We start from the raw sequence: 19,615 nt of genomic DNA, 5'->3' as shown, positions 1-19,615 counted from the left end.
ATCTTATCATCTAACTTTTTTTAGGAACAGACTTTAAACAACCAGTGTATCTTTTCATGGCTGATAGGATTCCTGGGATGTCCTCTGAGGGAGGCAGAGAAACCCTACACTGATATGCACCAGCAGAGCACATTTATTTCTTTTGTTTAAGTCCATCACATTATCCAGTAAAAGACAAAGTAGGAGAGGCTTCCGGAATTCTCCAGGAGATAAACAGCTTACTTGGCCATCTTCTATGGGCTTGTGCCCCAGGTTGGGTCTGGGGGGCTCTGCTATTTCAGTCCTGTGTCCTTCCCCCTTTCTGCCAATGTTTTCATGACACAAGAGTTCCTGAGGCATTACATGGACTGGTACTACAGTCCCCTTGGCCCATAGATGAGGACACCCTGCCAACCTAAAGAAGATGTCCTTGAGCCAAGGACAGCAAGCAGAAATGGGTCCCCTATTTGGCCCCGGGCCTGTCCTTGAGGACACTTTGGAGAATTCCTACTACTGATGGCCAGCAGCAGACTAAAAGTCTGGAAAGTTCTAGAAGGTTCTGATTCATAGGTTGGCATTCAGGGCAGAAAGGCTATTTGTTGTAGGAGGATTAAACTCAGAGTATACTAACAATATCTAACATTTGCTGAGCAATTACTAAGGGCCAGGAACTGTTCTACGCATGTACTAACTCACTCCATCCTCACCGTGACCTGTGAGGGGACGATCATCTCCATTTTAGAGATAGATCACTGAGTCCCAGGGATGTTAGCCAACTAACATCTACTAAGATAAACTAAGTGGCAGGAGAATGGTTTGAACCCGGGAAGTCTGACTGCAGAGCCAGGGCTGTAACCACTGTGCTCCAGCTGTGTCCCAGGGCCGTGGTCCACACCTGAGGGAGGGGAGGGCCGTCGTGTGAAGCCTGAGCTGAGGAGAGGCTGTGGGGCAAAGGCACCCCTTGTAAGTGCTGTTTTCCCAGGCCTGAGCCCACCTCAGCGGAACGTCCTACCTGGGGCCAGGCGCCCAGATAAAGAGCCTTTTTGTCAGATGTTCCCAGGGATGAGTCACCCTCAGGAAGCTGCTGGATTCTTCTAAGGGCCACTGTTCTTTTATCTTCTTGTTCCTTTCCTGGGGAGAAATAGGACACTGAGAGAATTTCTTTAATTCCTATATTTACTCATATGTTCTTCTCATCCCCAAACAGTGTTTAATAGGAAAGGTAAAAAGTTCCCTGTTACACCATCGTCCTCCCAACTAGGGGAGGAACTGGGGAGTTGGCTCCGGGACCAAGCTGAATGGCTTTCCTTGTTGGACATGTAACCCGGGACTTGACCACTGTTCCCACCTCTGCATTGGCTCTAATGAAACTGTTGAGAAGGGGAGGGCCGGAGTGGAGCAGCAGAAAGGGGGTGCTGTTGTCATGCTCCCAGCTTCAGAAGGAGCAGGGGGACACCCAAGGAAATGGCCTTATAGGCTCTTCTCTCACAGCCACTGGCATGAGGGTACGGCGTTGGATCTTAGAGTCTCAGGACAAATCTCCGGTAGAAATGGTAGAGGACAGAAACATGAAAATGTGTCTCAGATCACAGGGCCCTTGGAGAGTAAGTCCCCAGTGACTTCATGCTGTCCTATCCTTGGGTCTACCCAGAGTCCAAGTTGGACACAGGAAGGCCATGGAATGAAAGACTGAAGTCCACTCATTCATGATTCACTCATTCATTCTACAAACACTCTCTCCACTGAGCCCTTGCTCTGTGCCAGGAGTCTCCCTGCAAGGTGGGGATGCAAAGCCAAAATGGACACAGTCTCTGAGAAGCCTGCAGTCTGGAGAAGAGTGGACCTCAGGCACCCAACCGAAACAGCGCCAGATCTCCGGAAGCTCAGAGACGCATGGGGGCCTTCCCTGCTGGCGCGACTGGGAAGACGCAGTGGTAAGGTGGCTGCCCTTGGAGCTTGGGGAGGAGACAGGGGGCAGTGGGAACCCCTCGGTCTCCCCACTAAACAAGCTGCCTGCTGATCAGAGCTCCAAGTTTAGCCAGCCCCCTTCTCTACTCCTCTTCAGGAGGCTTTGGGCAGATGTGCTTGGTGGGACTTGCCTGGGTCGAAGTTACAAAGCCATTCCTTCCTCCCGCTCTTGTTCCCACCATCACCCAAACTATTCAAACAGCACTGGTCACAGCAAGAGAGGGGACACGGGGCATGGGAGTGCTTCTGCTCGGAGGGCCCACAGAATCTCACAGAGGTTCGATGCCCAGAGGGGAAACCAGATCTACTTCAATATACATCCAGTGTTGCCCCCCCCGAGCCCCCCCGCCGAGCAAATGTCTTGATCTCTCTGAGCTCCGGCTTCCCCAACTGCAAAGAATCGATAAGAAGACCTCCCTCACAAGGCCATCGTGACGATGACATGGGACAATGCCAGCAGGGGCCCTTAGCAGAGTGCCTGGCTCATTGCAGCCTGCAAGAAATGGTAGCTATTCATATAATAGTATTAAGTGCGCTTTTACCATATTTGGACTCTTTGACATTTGGAGTGTATTTAAAGTCAGAAGATCTGGATTAGAGTCTGGGTCCTGTCCCTTCATCACCACTCCTTATGTCCATCAGTGTCTTGCGCCTCTCTTCCCTCATCATGGGGGAAAGGATATCCGCTCTACTGTGTTGTGAGGATCAAATAAGACAACAATGGGAGAGAGTTTTATGAATCAAGTGCAGTGTGGATTGAGATGATCACAAACCAAGAGCGTTCCTGGCTTCTGTCCCGTGTCTGTGGTGAACACTACCTGGTACCCAGAACTTCCTCCCCTCCTCTGATGTCTTCCAGCCCCTCTTGGGAATGAAGTGTTTCCACCTGATTCTATGTTTGACTCCTCCCCAGTCTCCAGCGAAACTTTAAGTCTCTTGAGGACCAGACACATGTTTATACACAACTAAGAGTCGCCTTCCATTGCATGCAGGATGCGCCAAGCATTTTGTAGGCATCATATCATGTTCCCCCACCCCCCCCACCAGGTCCCTGCCAGGAAGGGACTGCTGTTATCCCCATTGTCTAGACGAGGAAATTGACGCTTCTACGAGTTAAACACTTTGCCAAAGATCTAACAGCCACTGTCTGACTTTTTCACCAGGACCCACAGCACTTATCTGAACCTAGATCAGTCTGACCCCAAGCCAACCTCTTAGCCCCATGAAGAGTCAGGCCCAGCAGGCACCCAGTACATTCATTTTGCTTGGTTATTTTTTGTTTCTCTTTTATCCCCACCTCACACCTATAAGAGAGAACCCCATGCAAGAATTCCCTGCCCTCTTGAACATTATGTGGGCACTGAGAAATGCACATGGATGACCAGTATAGACATAGTCTCTGTCCTAATCCCATCGGCAGGTTTCTGAGTACCTACAATGGCCAGACCTTATCGGAAGGGCTGGGACTATAGTAAGCGACCTAGCAGACGAGGTCCTGTCCCCAAGGGGAGCGTGTTCTGATGAGGAAGTTGGAGAAGGGCCAGCAGTGAATAGAGCTATGGGGAGAGTAAGTCCTCATAGGATAAGAAGACTAAGGAATGAGGGCTAGAGCATGACACAGTGGGGTACTGTTTACGTTGAATAGTCAGGGGAAGATGTCTTCAAGTGACATTTGAGCAGAGACCTGAATAAATGGAAATGAGCCGTGTGGATCCCAGGGAAGGGGTAGTAGTGCAAAAGGTGTTCCAGGCAGCGTGAAAGGCAAGTACAACAACGCTAACAAGGGAGCAGGCTGGGTACAGAGAAAGAAGACAAGCTGGCCAGAGCGGCTGGGTGTAGAGCCGCGAGGGGAAGAAAGGTCAGGTGAGGCTGAACCAGTGGAGCACGAAGGAGCCTGGAGAGCTTGGTAGACTCTGAATGAGACCAGAAGTCCCTGAAGGTTTGGGTAATCTAACAGAGAAACAAAATCACTCCTCGTCTTTCCTAGTGGAGACCAGTGGTTCTCAACTGAGGGTAATTTTGCCCCACCCTAGGGACATCTGGCAATGTCTAGAGACATTTTTGGTCATCACAAAAGGTGAGGGGCGGGGGGGCGGTGTGCTACTGGCATCTAATGGGTAGAGGCCAGTGATAATGCTAAATATCCCCAAACGCACAGGACAGCCCCCCTCCTCCCCAGCAAAGAAGCATATGGCCTAAAATGTCAACGGTGCCAAGGCTGAGAAAGATAGGTAAGAGGCCCAAGCATGGGCAGTATGCTCTTGGGAAGACAGCAGGGACTCACCAGTGCAGGATCCAAGCCCAGAGTCAACATTCCCTGCACTACTGTTGGTATTTCCTTCTCCGCTCCAAGAACCACTTAATTGGGACACATTCCAGGCCACTTCCTGCTGTGTGTCTAAGCTCAGGATGATGAATTTTCTGTGCTCAGGGCCATCCGTATGTGTATGTGGCCCTGACGTTTTGTGTGCATCCTGCATCCTGACGTGTGATTTATTAGGCCTAATCCCTGTCTGGGGTAATGGTAAGTCCTCCCTGTAGAAATGCTGGAGAAGAGGATATGCCCCATTATTATTTCATTAGGACACCATTGGGTATTCGGGGCGTCCCTGAGTAGATATCACGTGTTCCTCGGATGATTTAGGCAAGACAGCCGGGGGGCCTCCTTCCTCCCAGAACTCAGGACAAATAGCCCCAGATTTCCATTCGAGCATCTTCGGCGCTCTCCTTATTACCGAGTTCCTTCTTTTCACTCCGTGCCAGGGTTGTTCTTCCAAATCAGGAGGATACACAAACACCTTAAAGAAAGTGTCAGGCATTCACTGCTTTCTCTACGACGTGAGTCGTAGGTCCAAAAGCTAAATGTCGGCAGCAGAGAAAGCAGGCATTCACTGCTTTCTCTACGACGTGAGTCGTAGGTCCAAAAGCTAAATGTCGGTTTCTAACCTCAAAACTTGTGCCTCCAGTTTTCCCCTGAAATCAGCATTGATGGAGGCTGCTAAGGCAAGTTAGCATTTCATAAATTTTCTGTCCTCCTTCAGCCCGGCCTGTCTAAACATGCAGAGTGAAGGGGAAAGGCATGGAACTATCAGAAGACTTCTAGATTCTGCTTCCCTCAAGGATACTCAGCACTCTCTCAATCATCGGGCTTTGCCCTTCCTTCCCACCCTGCTTCTCGTGTTCAGGGTCAGCTCTAACCTGCCCTTGGTATAGGTATGAAGGTCACTGGATTCTAATTCCCTAACTCATGAAGATAAATTGTTCTTTGCATGTTCATTGCAGCTCGGAGACGCCTTCTTCTGGGTCCTTCTCTTTTCCATCCTATTGCACGGAGTCTCCAATTGATTTGAGTTGCGATGGATTCATGGACCTTCTTTTTCCTAATACTGCAAAGGGCTCCTGCTTTGCCCAAGGTCCCACTCACTCAGCTCACAGCTTCACTCATCACTATGGGCAACTGCTGGACCAGGAATGGGCTGAGGGATGGCTGCAAACTCGGAACCTTGGGTTCTATCCGAACAGTACACCTCAGTAACTGAGATCCTTGGGCAAGTCTTTTCCCCATTCTGACACTCAGTCTCCTCATCTGGCAAATGGGAATCACTGTATTTACCTCTTTGTGCTGTGGTCTGCAGAAAGTGAAACAACGCATAGCAAAGCAGTTTTCAAAATGCAAGGGGCAACCTGGAGGTTATGATTCTATTCTAATACAGTAGCCCCTTTATCCACAGGGTGTATGTTCCAAGAGCCCCAGTGGATGCCTGAACCACAGATCGTACGTACATACATACATACATACATACATACATACTTGTGATGAAATTTATTATAAATTAGGCAAGGAAGAGATTAACAACAATAATAAAATAGAACAATTATAACAATGTACTGTAAAAAAAGTTACGTGAATGTGGTCTCTCTCCCTTCTGTAGTGATGTGCGCTGATCAATGCCTCTGGGCTGAGATGAAGCAAGGTGAAGGGCCCAGATGGCCCAGGCACTGTGACGTGGGCGAGGCTACCATCGACCTTCTGATGATCTGTCAGGAGGAGGATAGTTTGCTGCTGGACCACGGCTGACCGCGGGTAACTGAAGCTGCAGAAAATCAAACCCACGGATGGGCCGGGGTGGGTGGGATACTCATGCCATTTTGCTGTGACTGATGGGACGAGAAGCTGCAGGGTGGTGTGAAAGGAACAGCTTCTCTTCCCAGGGTATGGCCAGAGAGCCCGGGGCACGATCTGTGCTGGGCAAGGCTGTCGCGCCCATGGTCACCATTTTAGCTGAGTGGGTGAAGGGAGAATGGAGGGGCTACTCAGCCCTACTCGTCGCGCAGGTTCAAGGTTCCACATTTGAACATCCTGACCGCCAGCCTTTCTGCAGGAGGAAAACAGCTGACAATAGAAGACAACAGGAGGACCCTCTTTCCCCCCTTTTACTTGGTGTCCAGCAATGCAGTCACGGAGGCAAGTTCACACATTAAGTTTGGAAGTCATTTCTGTCTGCCTCATCAATAGTTGCCTTATAAGAACTCTTCGTGCCTAAGAAGCATTGTAAGCCTTTCTAAGCTCCAAAGATTAGGGCGAAACAGGGAGGGGCGTGGGAGGAGAACAGATAAACAGCCCACTGGAGAGCATTCTCCATGCAGAGAAGTGGATTCTGTACTTTGGTTAGCTTAATCCCCAAACTGAAAGCGTCCCCGAACATTGTTCTGAGAAAGCAGAGCCCAGATAAGAGAGAGCCCCTCTGCAAAGCCCCCGCATTGAGCTGTTTGTGAAAATGAGGATCGTGTCCTTTCCCTGCAGCCAAAGGACAGAAAGACAAGCCCACAGAGGACAAATAGAGGGTGAGAGTTTCCTTGGGACAGCCCGGGGAAGCAGGAGGCAGAGAGGCACAGCAGTGACCACATGGGTGAGGCTCACACGTCCTGCCAAACCACCAGCCTGTCTTTCCTTCTCAGCCTGGGCACCACCAACCTGCCCACTTTCACACCATTAAAAGCACAAGTGTCAGGTTCTTCAAAGACTGAGCAGCAGGCCAGGCCAGCCTTGCTTCCAGTCCACCTGCAAAGGACTCAAATACTCGAATGAGAAAGCCAACCCCTCTCTTGTGGCAAACTTGGTTTCCAAGCCCCAGATCTCAGCCTTGTCGGGAGAGGCAGGCTTTGGGTCCAAAGGACTCCTCCAAGTCTATGCTTGAAGGCTGAAGGTTGCCATCAGAGGGGCTAATGGGACATGGGTGGGTCCCAGCACAATGCATGTGGCCTGACTGGAATTCGTGGGTCACCCAAGAGAGCTGAGCACTTCCAAGAGGACAGCACTCCTTTGGAGGTGCCGGTGACTTAAACTAACAGTCTCATGAGTTCATAATCACACCTAGGAAGACTGCACAGTGGCATCTGCAGGTGGGGCCCTGCCCACCCCAGCTGGCAGGGGCAGGGATGTGACGAGCCAGGGCAAAGCAAGACCCTGCAGAGGGGGGCTGGTGGGGACAGGGGCTCCAAGGGCTGCAGAGTGATGGGCCCAGTTCTGTCAAAAGTTGAGAAAGAAGAGGAAGAGAGTAATCGTCAGAAGGGCGTGAGAAGGCTCCGGGCTGAAGGAAGAGCTGCAGTCTGCCCATCTACCTCTGGAACTTTGAAGAACGCCGGTTAATTTCAGACCAGTCTAGGAGCCCCAGTGGACACGGGGAAAGAGGGGTGAGGTCTGCAGGTCCATAGGAAGGGGAGACCCACAGATAGAGGCCACATGGGGAAGGTGCCCCCAAGAAGATGCCAACTCCCCTTCCTCACTCCTCCAGGCTCTGTGAGCACAAGGAGGGACACACCCCTGAAAGGGATTTGGGAACTTCAGGGACACGACAGTTTTTAAGTGCTGCTTACTCACTGGGCTCAGGGTCCCTTGGGCTTCTCTGTAACTGGTTTTCTCCACCCACAATCAGGTGATGAGGAAGGGTGTTGGGCTTGCACGCCTTTCCAGGATCTGAGATATTCCCAAGAGAGCAGGTGGGGGCAGAATGGAAGAACCGTTCTTCATGGCAGAAGAGCCAACGGTCCATGCAACCTGCCTGGGGAGTCTGGGGAGGGGTACAATGATGGCAAGTTCCAGTCTTACCTTGTTTCCCAGGTTTTATGTGGCACCCAACGCATTCCTTTTAACTTATTCCCTTTTCCCTGCTGCCATTTTACCTGTCTTTACCTTTGGGGGAAAAAAATTAAATGTATGAATATTTTAGGAAATATAAAATATTTTAAAATGTTTACCAAAACCACCAAAATGTACATCAAAAAATTTTTTAAATTGTATCAAAGTCATATATACACATGATTAAAAAATAATAGCATTCAATGGCATCTAATGAAAAACCAACTTCCTCTGTCAAGCCCAGAGTCAACTTCTTATTTTTAACATTGCTTCTGTTTTTAGTTCTTCTGGTGATTACCTCCATACCTTCAAATCTTCTGCTTCTACTACCACTTCTTGCTTTATTGATGGTGCACTTTATCTATCGCCCTTCTACTTGGGGAGATGAGGACTCAGCTCACTCAGGAACACTCGCCGCTTCTCATCCTTGCTTCTTCCTGGTAGAACTAAAGCTCAGTCTGACTTCCTCTGTTGGTCACCTTTGTCTACATAATGCATGCATCTGTGCTATTTTAAAATATCTACTGTTTACATACATCCGTGTGTGTGTGTGTGTGTGTGTGTGTGTATCGACTGGAGTGTCTCTCTTTCCTGTCTTTTGTCCTCTCTCTTGCCATATCTTCATCTACACAATCTCAACATAGTTGAACACTTTGCTTGGATGTGGGTGGAATCAGCACATACATGTTCATTGTTGTCCCATAGATAAGCAAAGAGGAGAGAGTAAAATATATGAGGAGCTGGTGTCCCCAGCCCTGGAAGCTGGCCCAGATAAAATGAAGGGATCAAGGTTCACCCCACTTTTGCCTACATGCACATTTGCCAGTGGATGGTCAGATGCCAAGAGAAAGGCTGAAAACAGAAAACCCTGGAAGCAAATTGCACAGGCTGCTGCTTCTGGCCTGCAAGGACCCCCCTCCATAGTCTTCTCCTCACTGGCCAGCTCCTAGTTGTTGACTCTGCGTTCCTACCTACCCCAGGAACAGTCATTCCCGGGAATGGTCACCCCTGGGAACAGTTGTCCCCAGATACAGTCACCCCTCCAGACACAGTCACCCCCAGACACAGTCACTTCCAGATACAGCCACCCCCAGGAACAGCCACCCCCAGGTATGGTCACCCCCAAGTATAGTCATCCCCAGGAATGGTCACCCCGAGATAAGTCACTCTCAGAAACAGTCACCCCCAGGAAGAGTCACCCCCATGTACAGTCATCCCTGGGTATAGTCACCCCCCAGATACAGTCACCCCTAGGAACAGTCATCCCCAGATACAGTCACTCCCAGGTACAGTCATCCCTAGGAACAGTCATCCCCAGGTACAGTCATCCCCAGATGCAGTCACCCCCAGGTACAGTCATCCCTGGGTATAGTCACCCTCAGAAACAGTCACCCCCAGGTACAGTCACCCCCAGGAAGGGTCACCCCCAGATACAGTCAACCCCGATATAGTTCTCACTCCTCTTACTGCAGTTCCCACCTCTGCTTCTCTGTTCTTGTCCTTCTTCAGCCACTCATGGATGCAACAAATATTCACTGAGCAACCACCCAGGGCTTAGACACTGAGAACATGGGCACGTACAAGACAGACAAAGTCCCTGAACTCTGGGAAAGGGGCTTAAGTGGCGTTTAAAAGGGACAGCCAATAAATAAATTAACTACATGGTGTAGAAGTACCTTAAAGGATATCAAGATAGAAAATAATAGACCTTCCCTTCTTTGAAAAGAAATGCCACTAGGCATTTAAGCTGAGACCACAGGAGACAAAGGAGCCAGGCATGCACAGAGCAGCCTGAAAGAAGGATGGAGAAGGGAAAGTGAATGTGTAAAGGCCCTGTGGGTGTCTTTAGGAATTGAGAGGAGGCTGGGGCACCTAGGTGGCTCCGTCATTAAGCGTCTGCCTTCGGCTCGGGTCATGATCCCAGGGTCCTGGGATCATGAGCCCCGCATCAGGATCCCTGCTCGGTGGGGAGCCTGCTTCTCCCTCTCCCACTCCCCCTGCTTGCGTTCCTGCTCTCGCTGTGTGTCTCTCTGTCAAATAAATAAATAAAATCTTAAAAAAAAAAAAAAAGGAACTGAGAGGAGGCCCTTCAGCTGGAGCTTGTCAGGCAAAGGGGAGAATGGTCCAAGGCGTGGTTGCCAGAGGCAAGGGCCAGACTTCAGGGGCCTAGTTGACCAAGAGTTCGATTATCAGAGGAAACACAATAGGAAGGCACTCGAAACTTTTAGCAGAAAAGAGATACGGCCCCATTTTTGTGCTTTAAGATGTCCTGTCCGAAGAACAGGCTGAAACATGGGGATTCCTCTGCCCTAACTAGAGCCATGGACACCCCATCTTTCTTGCGGAAACGGGTCCATCTTCTCTCCAGGTGGTGTATCTGTGGCTACCAAAGAGTTCAGGGATCTGGGAGAAAGGAAGGCGCTTAACAGAAAAGCCGTTCAAACCAGGGTGCCGGCTTGGCCACATTTCACAGGGGGACTCTCGCACCGCAGACCACAGAAGGTGCACGGGGTCTGAGCGTCATCACACCGGGCGAGTGGGGTCCGGCTGGCGAGAGAAGCAGCAGCGTGGGAGCATTCTTCCGGGGATCGCAGACGTGGGACCCGAAGGCTGGAATTACCGCCAGATGCATTGCAGTCCTCTATTAACAGGTTTTTTTTTTTTTTTTTTTTATCACCTGAACTCTTTCCCGGTCTCCCTGGCTCCACAGCAGGGGTCCCCATGTGATTTCTGCCGGGATCCACCCCCACTTTCAGGGACCGGGTTTGAGGCCCAGCCCCTCCGCTTTCAAAGCCTTCCCCTGGTCATCAGAGAGTGTCTCGTTGGGGCTGGGCTCTGTGAAATCCTCACTCTTCCCTCTCGCCCCGCCCCCTCTCTCTTCCTCTCCCCTCCCTCCACCCCTCCGGTTTTTTTTTTTTTTTTTTTTCTGTCCTTTATATTGAGTTATCTGCTCAGAGCAAAGCCATCTCCCGGTACTGTGTGCATGGAATCTTGCCTCCCATCAAAGCCGGAGAACCTTTCTCCAGCTAGTGGTGTCTGTCAAAACTTGAACTGCTGTGGCGTTTCGAGGCGGCACTTCCCTCCTTGGCGGTGTCGGCACACGTGTGGCTCTTGAAGGCCCAGCATGGGCTGGTGCGCGGGGCCTGGTAGGGTCATGCGGGCTGATTACAGCAAGGCTTGAGCCAGCTCCCAGGTCTGGAAGGCACTTGGCCTTGGTGAGCAAGGGCTCTACAGCCCGACTGCCTCGGTCCACCCTCTGGCTAGTTCGTTGACTGGCAGTTGGATGGTTGGTGGGCTGATTAACCTCTTCTGGCCATTCCTCAGCTGCTAGGGGCCACCCCCATTCTTGGCACCTGGCCCTCCTTCCCCATCCTCAAAGTCTAGTCTCTCTCACACTTTGAATTTCTCCTTTTTCTTTTCTTCTGTCTCATCCCTTTGCCCCAGCCAAGAAAAGTTCTCTGCTTTTAAAGACTCATTTCTGTAAGAAATTGGGCCCACCCAGATAATCCAAGATGATCTTTCTATTTCAAGGTCCATACCCTTACCCACATTTGCCAAGTCCCTTTGCCATATCAGTAGGTTCCAAGTTCCAGGGAATTTGAGCATGGGTATTTGGGGACCATTTCTATTCTATTCTATTCTATTCTATTCTATTCTATTCTATTCTATTCTATTCTATTCACATTCCCTTAAAAGCCCAGTTTAAGTTTTACATCTAAAAATTCCTGCCATTTGTCTTCTAAGCCACTGTGCTGTGTAACACTGAGAAAGTCACTTGATTTCTCTGTTTCTCATTTCCATTGGGTACAGTTATGTGCTGGTGAACACTTAACAGCTAGCTCTCCAGGGTGGGGGAGCCCTGATCTGTAGCATTTGCTAATTTCTGTGATATAAATATTTCCATGTGGCTGATTTCAAGCTACCAGTGTGATGCTCCCAAATGTAGACAATCAGCTCTTGGGAGCCAGTACGGGCCGACTCCAGCACGCATTACATGCATGCTTACAAGGAATTGACTAGTTGATTCAAATATCACTGGTGAATTAATGATTCCTCAGAATCTCGGAAATGTCTGATAACTCTCTGTATAGTATGTCCCTCTCGGCAACTGGTGCCATCTCCAGGGTAAATGTTGGAAAGATACCTCTGTGAAGAGCATATGGGAAAACTGGTTTCATGAGAAAGGCTGGAAGAAATTCTATCTAGAAAGAGATCTGAAGACCTCTGTGGTCTGTTGGCCTCGTTGTGATCACAAAGCCCCAAATCCAATCACAAAATGTGCTTGGCTTAAGGAAAATACATGATTTCTTTTTCTAGAAATGAATTCAGATGTGTAACGGTTTTATTGTGATTTCCTCAGGTAGACATAATCAAGGGGAGGAATCCAATGAAGAATGCCAGCCTCATAAAAGAACCATTAGGATATTACATAAAGTACAGTAATAATCTTGTCTTGCAATATGTGCATTTCCCTGTGGTGGTTGAAAGTCTTGCTTTTAGGCAGCCCAGGAAAGTAAGGGCAGCACTTACTGAGTATTGACCGCATGCAAGATATTGTGCAAAGACCTTCGTGCGTATTATCAAATTCAGTTGGCCTCCTGGGTCTCCGTGGATTGGATAACCGACCAGTCCCAGATCATTTAGCTAGAAAATGGAGGCACTGGATCCAAACCCTGAACTCCCTAGCTCCACCATTCCTATGTGTGAACACCAACCCATAGGACAGGCTCACGGCAAAGGTCTGTGTGAGGGAGGTCCCGTGGGAGGGGTCAGTCTGAGCCAGAACTGGCGGGAACGCAAGTATTGACAGGGAATCCCTGGGTGTCTGTTTCTGAAAGACGCAGTTCCCGTGAGCCCACCGACAAATGCTCCCCTTGTTTATTTGCTGTTGCTGCCACTTCTATGTACTTGTCCGCAAGGGCAGACGTCAAGGAGAACCTCTAAATAGGCTCAGACTACGTTTGGGGAACTGTCACCCCAGAGGATGCCACTGCTTGGTGTCTAAGCCTGCCTTTATCCCTCTTCTCCTTCCTTCACCCCCTTCTGCGATCCCTGGGATCTCATATACCCCTGTGGTGACAGACACACCTCCATAGAAGCCGGAGGCTACTGCAAAGGTCCAGGTAAGGTTGTTGAGGGCTCGAGCCACACCGTGGCAGTGCTGGTAGGCCCAAGAGGACAGACGTGAAAGAGATTCAGGAGGCGCACACACAGACTGACACATCACCTGCATCCTTGGCAGGGACCCCCAGCCTGGGGTTGGGGGTGGGGCTGGGGGAGGGGGTACAGGGAGCTAGGCCTGTGAGCTTCGAGAAGCACATTCCAGGAGGACGCAGGAGAAAAGGAACTCTGGGGAAAGAAGGTGATTCAAGACAAAACTCACCTGTCTCCAGGCCGACGGATAAGCCTGGACACAACTGCAGACGTGGCTGCTAGGGGCAAGGCACGGTGACAGCACACACATCAGTATTTTACGGGAGATCAGCAAGGGCGAGGGGAGAACCCACTCTTGCATTCGGGAGGTCATTGTGATCATGAAGCATTTCAGCCTTTCCTCACCACACTGGCAAAACTGGCTGAATGCACAACATTTTACAGTTAAAAAAAAGTGAGGCTTTGGAAAGTCGCCGATTTGCCCAGAGGTACCAAGGGACACAAGAGGGCGCTAGAACTAAACCCGGATCTATGGAGAGGGAGCCCCCGTTTAGCTTCTGGCCATAGGGTCCTGGCTTTCCTCTTCCCCCAGTCTGTCACTCCTGTCGTCTGTTCCACGTGACCTAATACTTGGCCGGTCTCTAACTATGTCCTGGGGTAGTAATGGCTTCACATTTGAGGTCTGTGCTATGTGGCAGGAGCTGTTCTCAATACTTCCTGGGCTGCGAACTGACCCAAGCCAAGCTGTCCATTCCACAGCTGTCAGGCTTTGGGGAAAACAAAAGGAGTCTCTGCTTATTAGAGGGGGATGGGAGCTGCATGGCTTCCCCTCCCAACCTGCTAGCTGAGGGCACTGTAGTAAAAGCGGTCGGCCACACGCAACAAGGAGGCATCAAATCACCCAGGTGGGGTCCTTGTAAGTCTCCACTCTGCTCTTGCAGGTGCTCTGACACCAGTCTGCAGGCAAGAGTCACTTTGCAATTGTAGGTCTGGTCTTTGGTTGGACCAGGAATCAGAGCCAAGACCACAAGGATGTCTAGACTGAGAATTTTTCTCTGAAGGGTTGGGCAGCCAGCTTCACCGGATTCTTTTCTTTTGTGTACACCGGGCAAAGGCACCTGCTCCACCATTTCAGTCAACCTGCTATCTCACCCCCGAAATTTATTTTTTTAACACCCTTTATGCTAATTAACAAGGCCCTTGGTGCAGCTTTAGATAGTAGTGTTTAAAGCCCCTACCGTAGACACTCCGGAGGGTGGGTCATTTAACAAATGCTTGTAGAGCATTCCCAAGAGCTGGAACAGTTTCAAGCATTTTGAACTTTACACGTCATAACCCATATAATTGTCGTAACAACCCCATGAGGTGCATACTAATACTGCCCTCATGTCCCAAATGAGGAAACTGAATCATAGAGAAATTATGCCTCCCCAAATGGGGGGTGAGGGCCTTAGTAGAGCCTGTAGGTGTGGTCCATCCTGTGATCTCTATCCTCAGAGAGACACAAGAAATACATGTTGGTGATGGTTAGTAATTACCAATATGGCAACTGGTTTCACTGAATGGCGTGAGGTTGGGGTGTGTGGGTAGGTATGAGTGTTAGCTGAGTTATTCTGTAATGACCAATGGGACCCGCTTTGTACCTTCCAATATGACTTCCTCCAATTTCTCTGTGTCCTTCATGGCTCAGAGTTGGCCTCAGCAAGGACCTGGTGTTATAGCTGCTTGTAGATTTGCCTATTTGGATTTCCCTTGACAGAGATGGAAGTCTCTATGCACATTAGAATGCCATAGCACCCCACACTGAATGAGTTCTTCCAAAATCAGTGAAAGAACGCATGATTCAGGGTGCCAAATCATACACCTGTGTGTGTGTGTGTGTGTGTGTGTGTGTTTGTGTGTGTGTGTGTGTGTTGTTTCCACTTCTACCTCCTTCACATATATCATCCCATTTAATTCACACAAAAATTATTTAAGACAGGCTCAGATACATTAAGAAATTTGCTCAAGATCACACAGCAAGTGTGCAGTGCCAACCCAGGCTCTCGCCACCACAACACAAAGCTGGAAGCAAACATGTTTAGAAAAGATGTCAACACCAGGCTGTGTCTAGAAGTACATCCTTGGTGGGGGTGCTCCGAGGTCTGCCACCCCCCCAAAGGGAAAAGGCTTTTGAAAACAGCACATTCTATTCAGAAAGCCAAGTTTAGACAGAAAGGGACACCCAAATCTCAAGATCCCTCCCCTCTTTCAGGTTTTCTATTACACTGAAGGGGGGAGTGGAGGGCTTCCCAACAATCAAAACATATGCAGAATTTTATTCAAAAATGTTTAATAAGTGTTTAATAAATCAAATAATAAATAATAAATTCAATAAATAAGTTAATAAACCTGTACACTTAGAACAAGAAGCATCACACAGGCCAGGTAATAGCTCTTTGTGAGTCTGAAGATCCAAGAGGGTGGACTCATGTTTTTGCAGAACTGGTTGATGGGATGGGAGAGATTGGGGGGAAAAAACACACTCCCCGCCATAGACAACCACCCAACAGAGGAAATTTAAAATATGAGAGTGAAGATTGAAGCCCTGCTGAAAGATTAAAGAAAGGAAAGAACTACAAATGGGCAGATCAATTGTTGTGTGAAGATCCTGAGTTGTTTAATTCATACTGGGCTGTGCTGTACTTGGAAGTCACACAGTTGTACTGCACGGATGGTTCTTGTATCTTTCCAAACCTCATAGATCACAGGAGTCACAACCACCAGTGACCAACGACCAGGGTTCATTTCAGCTAGAGATTGCCAGCATGTCAGTGGAATTCCCCATCCTGTTTACCCAACTCCAACCTGTGCTCATCAGATCATAAGGGTTTTGGTTTTTTGTTTTTTTAATCAAAATTGACCTGGAATTGACCAAAAAGGGAAAAAAAAAACCACCTTTATTTTTCCTGGAAAACTGACTTAAGTATAATGAAAATCATGCCAAACGATCAGGGTTTTCCTTTATCTTTGGCCAACAGGGAGCTTAGCTATAAATTTGTAGCTTGGCTTATTAACTGTGTAGCATTTATGATTTCCATAATAGCAGTCTGGTTTTCTGTTTGATATTGATTGCCCCAATTAAACATCTGCAATTGCTCCATGGACCTGGATTGGCCTGGCCATGTTTGTGGCTCCAACCATCTTGAATTAGACCAAGGATAGACTGGGGAGGCTCATCCACAGCTTGACTGAGCCATTCAGGTTTCCTGACTTGGATTTTCCAGCTAGGCAATGTGAAGGAAATTTCCAGTCCATAGTTGGAGTGTATGCCATGGTGTTCAGATCCCTCTTCACAAACGAGGCCCTCTTTCTCTCAGCTGCCTGGTGTTGGCTCCTGAAGGCTCTCAGTTGAGCTCCTCTTGGAGAATTACCCTTACCGAGAGTCGCCTTGACCCAACTTGTGTTCCTTCCATGGGGATAGCCCACGTCCAATGACGCTGGGTGTTATAGGCAACTAATGAATCATTGAATGCTACATCAAAAACTAATGATGTACAATATGCTGGCTAACTGAACATAATAAAAAAAAATAAAATAAAGGATCAGAATAAAGATTCTGGGGCCCAGGCAAGTTGTGCAATGCTCCAGCTGTATCCTATCACTTTCTCCTGGGTCAGGGCTTCACAAGCCATGGCCTTTTTTTTTTTTTTTTTAATTTATTTTATATATAGAAAGAGAGAGCGTGAGCAGAGGGAGGGGCAGAAGGAGAGGGAGAGAGAATCTCAAGCAGAACCCCTGCTAAGCACAGAGCCTGACGTGGGGCTCCGTCTTATGACCCTGAGATCATGACCTGAGCCGAAACCAAGGGCCAGACGCTTAACCGACTGAGCCACTCAGGCGCCTGCCGTGGCCCTTTGTTTGTAAATACTGTTTTATCGGGACATAGCCACACTCACTGGTATAACATTCTCTGCAGCTGTTTCTGTGTCATAGTAGCAGGATTGAGGAGATGCAACAGAAATGGATGGACAGAAAAAAAACTAAAATTTTTATTATCTGGTCCTTTCAGGAAAAGTTTGCTGACCCTTGCCCTAGAGAGAACTAATGAAATAAGGGTTTCCCCCAAGAAGGGGCTTATTCCTTCCCTAGGTTGGAGACTAGACTCACTGAACACCGGGCCCTTTCATCTCTGAGGGTCTGGGGGCTCAGCAAGTACCATCCCATAAAAAGATTTGACTGATATCAAAGGCAGCGTGTTCTGCAAAGTCTCTTCTATACCAGCCGTTGCACTAAGACACCTCGTGCTCTTACGTGTACCTCTCAGTAACGCCACGGAGTGGGAACTATATTATCCCTACTTTACAGATGAGAAAACTGAGGCCCAAAGAGAATAAATGATGTCCACAGCGTCCCGTAGCAGGGCTATGGCAGAGTGGGGGCTCTCCCAGGGCTGTTCTGAGTCCTCGCTGCTGTTCGTGGGTACTCCTCTGTCCGCCTCCCTGTGCTAAAGGCCCAGCAGGAAGTCTGTTGGGACGTCACCATGAATAAACATGAAACAGGTTGGTTCAGACCCAACCAGTGGTTGCTGTATAAAAGCAACCCCGACCCCAATACATCGAAGAGTGGGTCTCTGGCAAGGGCATCGTGAGGAAGCCTTTTCTTAGGGTGGAAGAATCAGCCCACAGACAACCAGAGTCCCAAGCCCACCCAAGGCAGAATAGGGGCTCTCGCCACGGGATGTACCCCAACTTGTGAGAAAATGCCGCCCAGAACTCGGATGGAACGACTGACTTGATTAGAGCTGACGCCCACACCGGAACAAGGGCTAAAGACTCTGCATTTGAATTCAAAACAACAGCGATCCCAGGTAGGTCTGCTCCAACTCCCCAGATAAAGACGTATTACACGATAAGCACCACCCTTTTGTCTTCCTAAATTAAAAGGACTACACATCGTTTAGAGAATGCTCTCCTTTAGAGCTATGCGCAGAAATTTATTCAATTTCACATTATTGTGATAACAAGACTGTAGGGAAATAAGATACATTATGTGGGAGGCCTGCAGTTATTACACAAAGAGCAAAACTGTTTTTTGCTTGAGATAAAGGGAAGATTACACGTCAGGGAAATTAATCCTTTTAAAAAGACGGACAGCACATGTGCTGAGGTCACTTTCCATTGACATAGGCAGGAAAGCCGCTGGTTTGTTTTCTGAGACTCTGTCCATAAAGTCAGAAGGTCTCAAGTTCACACAAGCCTGTGGAGGGAGAAAGAGATGCCCCAGTCACATGAGTGATGCAGTGATTAACTTAGGTGAAAACTTTATCTTACTACTTTCTACCGACCGTACAGGTGCTGTGAAGTCCCCAGCTTAAGTTTGGAAAACAGCAAACTCCCTGGTGCTCTGCCTCTTTGGCCCTTGCTCTGGGGTCAGATAACCATCAATAGTGTCCCCAGCACCTGACACAGGTGACCTGTTCTGCAAACATCACCACCTTCACCACCTCCCAGGCTATGGAGACCTCCCACCCACAAGGATTTCTGGTCCATCACCTTGTTTCCTTCTTTTTTCACACCTATCACTCACCAAAATGAACTTGCTTACTTTTTCATTGTCTACCTGTCTCCAGACAGAGTGTATGTTCCTTAAGAGCAAAGTTCATGTCTGCTGACTCGGTCCCTTCGTCGCCAGCACCGGGCTCACAGCGGATCACCGGTGCATATTCGATGGATATTAATGTAGTTTTCACGCACAGGTTGGAGTGTGTTTAAAATTTCACAAGTACTTTAGTTTTTCACATCGAGCTGGCTCTGCTATTTTAGGGGTCCTTGTTCTAAGGTAACCAACTGTCACTTTAACAAAGTGGTTTTTCATTTAAGATATATTTATTGAACACCTACCATGGGCCAGGCAAGTGCCAGGCTTCTATGCTAGGAATCCAATAGTGAGCAAAATAAAATGCCTGCCCTCGGAGCTTTCAGTCTGGTGGGGAGAGCGGGGGACGAGGATTAATGAAACAGCAATGCAGGCACAGGAAGGCAAGCTCAGTAAGGGCTAGGAAGGAAAAGCACATGCAGGGCTTCTGAGAAAGTCATGTCTGTGCTGAAATCAGAAAGATGCATTATGCACTAACTAGGTGAGTTAACTAAATAAACTTGCTGAAGAGCGATTAGGGTTGCAGTTAAGAACAGAATTAGGGTGGGAGTAAAGATTAGGGGAAGTATAGGGTGAGTCCAGAGAACTTTCCAGAAAAAGGGACTAGTGAGTACATGTGTCATAGACATCAGGTGGATGTTGACCAAGAGTGAGTAGTTGATGGCTGCCAAAAATAGCTGGAAACAAAATAAGTATAGAAAAGAAGACAGATTTGGAGTTATTTAGGAGGTAAAACGG

Source organism: Eumetopias jubatus, unplaced genomic scaffold (genome assembly GCF_037043125.1).
Source record: "Eumetopias jubatus isolate StellerSeaLion01/CBP00866 unplaced genomic scaffold, mEumJub1_p1.0 scaffold_17, whole genome shotgun sequence".
Lineage (NCBI taxonomy): Eukaryota > Metazoa > Chordata > Mammalia > Carnivora > Otariidae > Eumetopias > Eumetopias jubatus.
Note: the sequence above shows the minus strand (reverse complement) of the source record.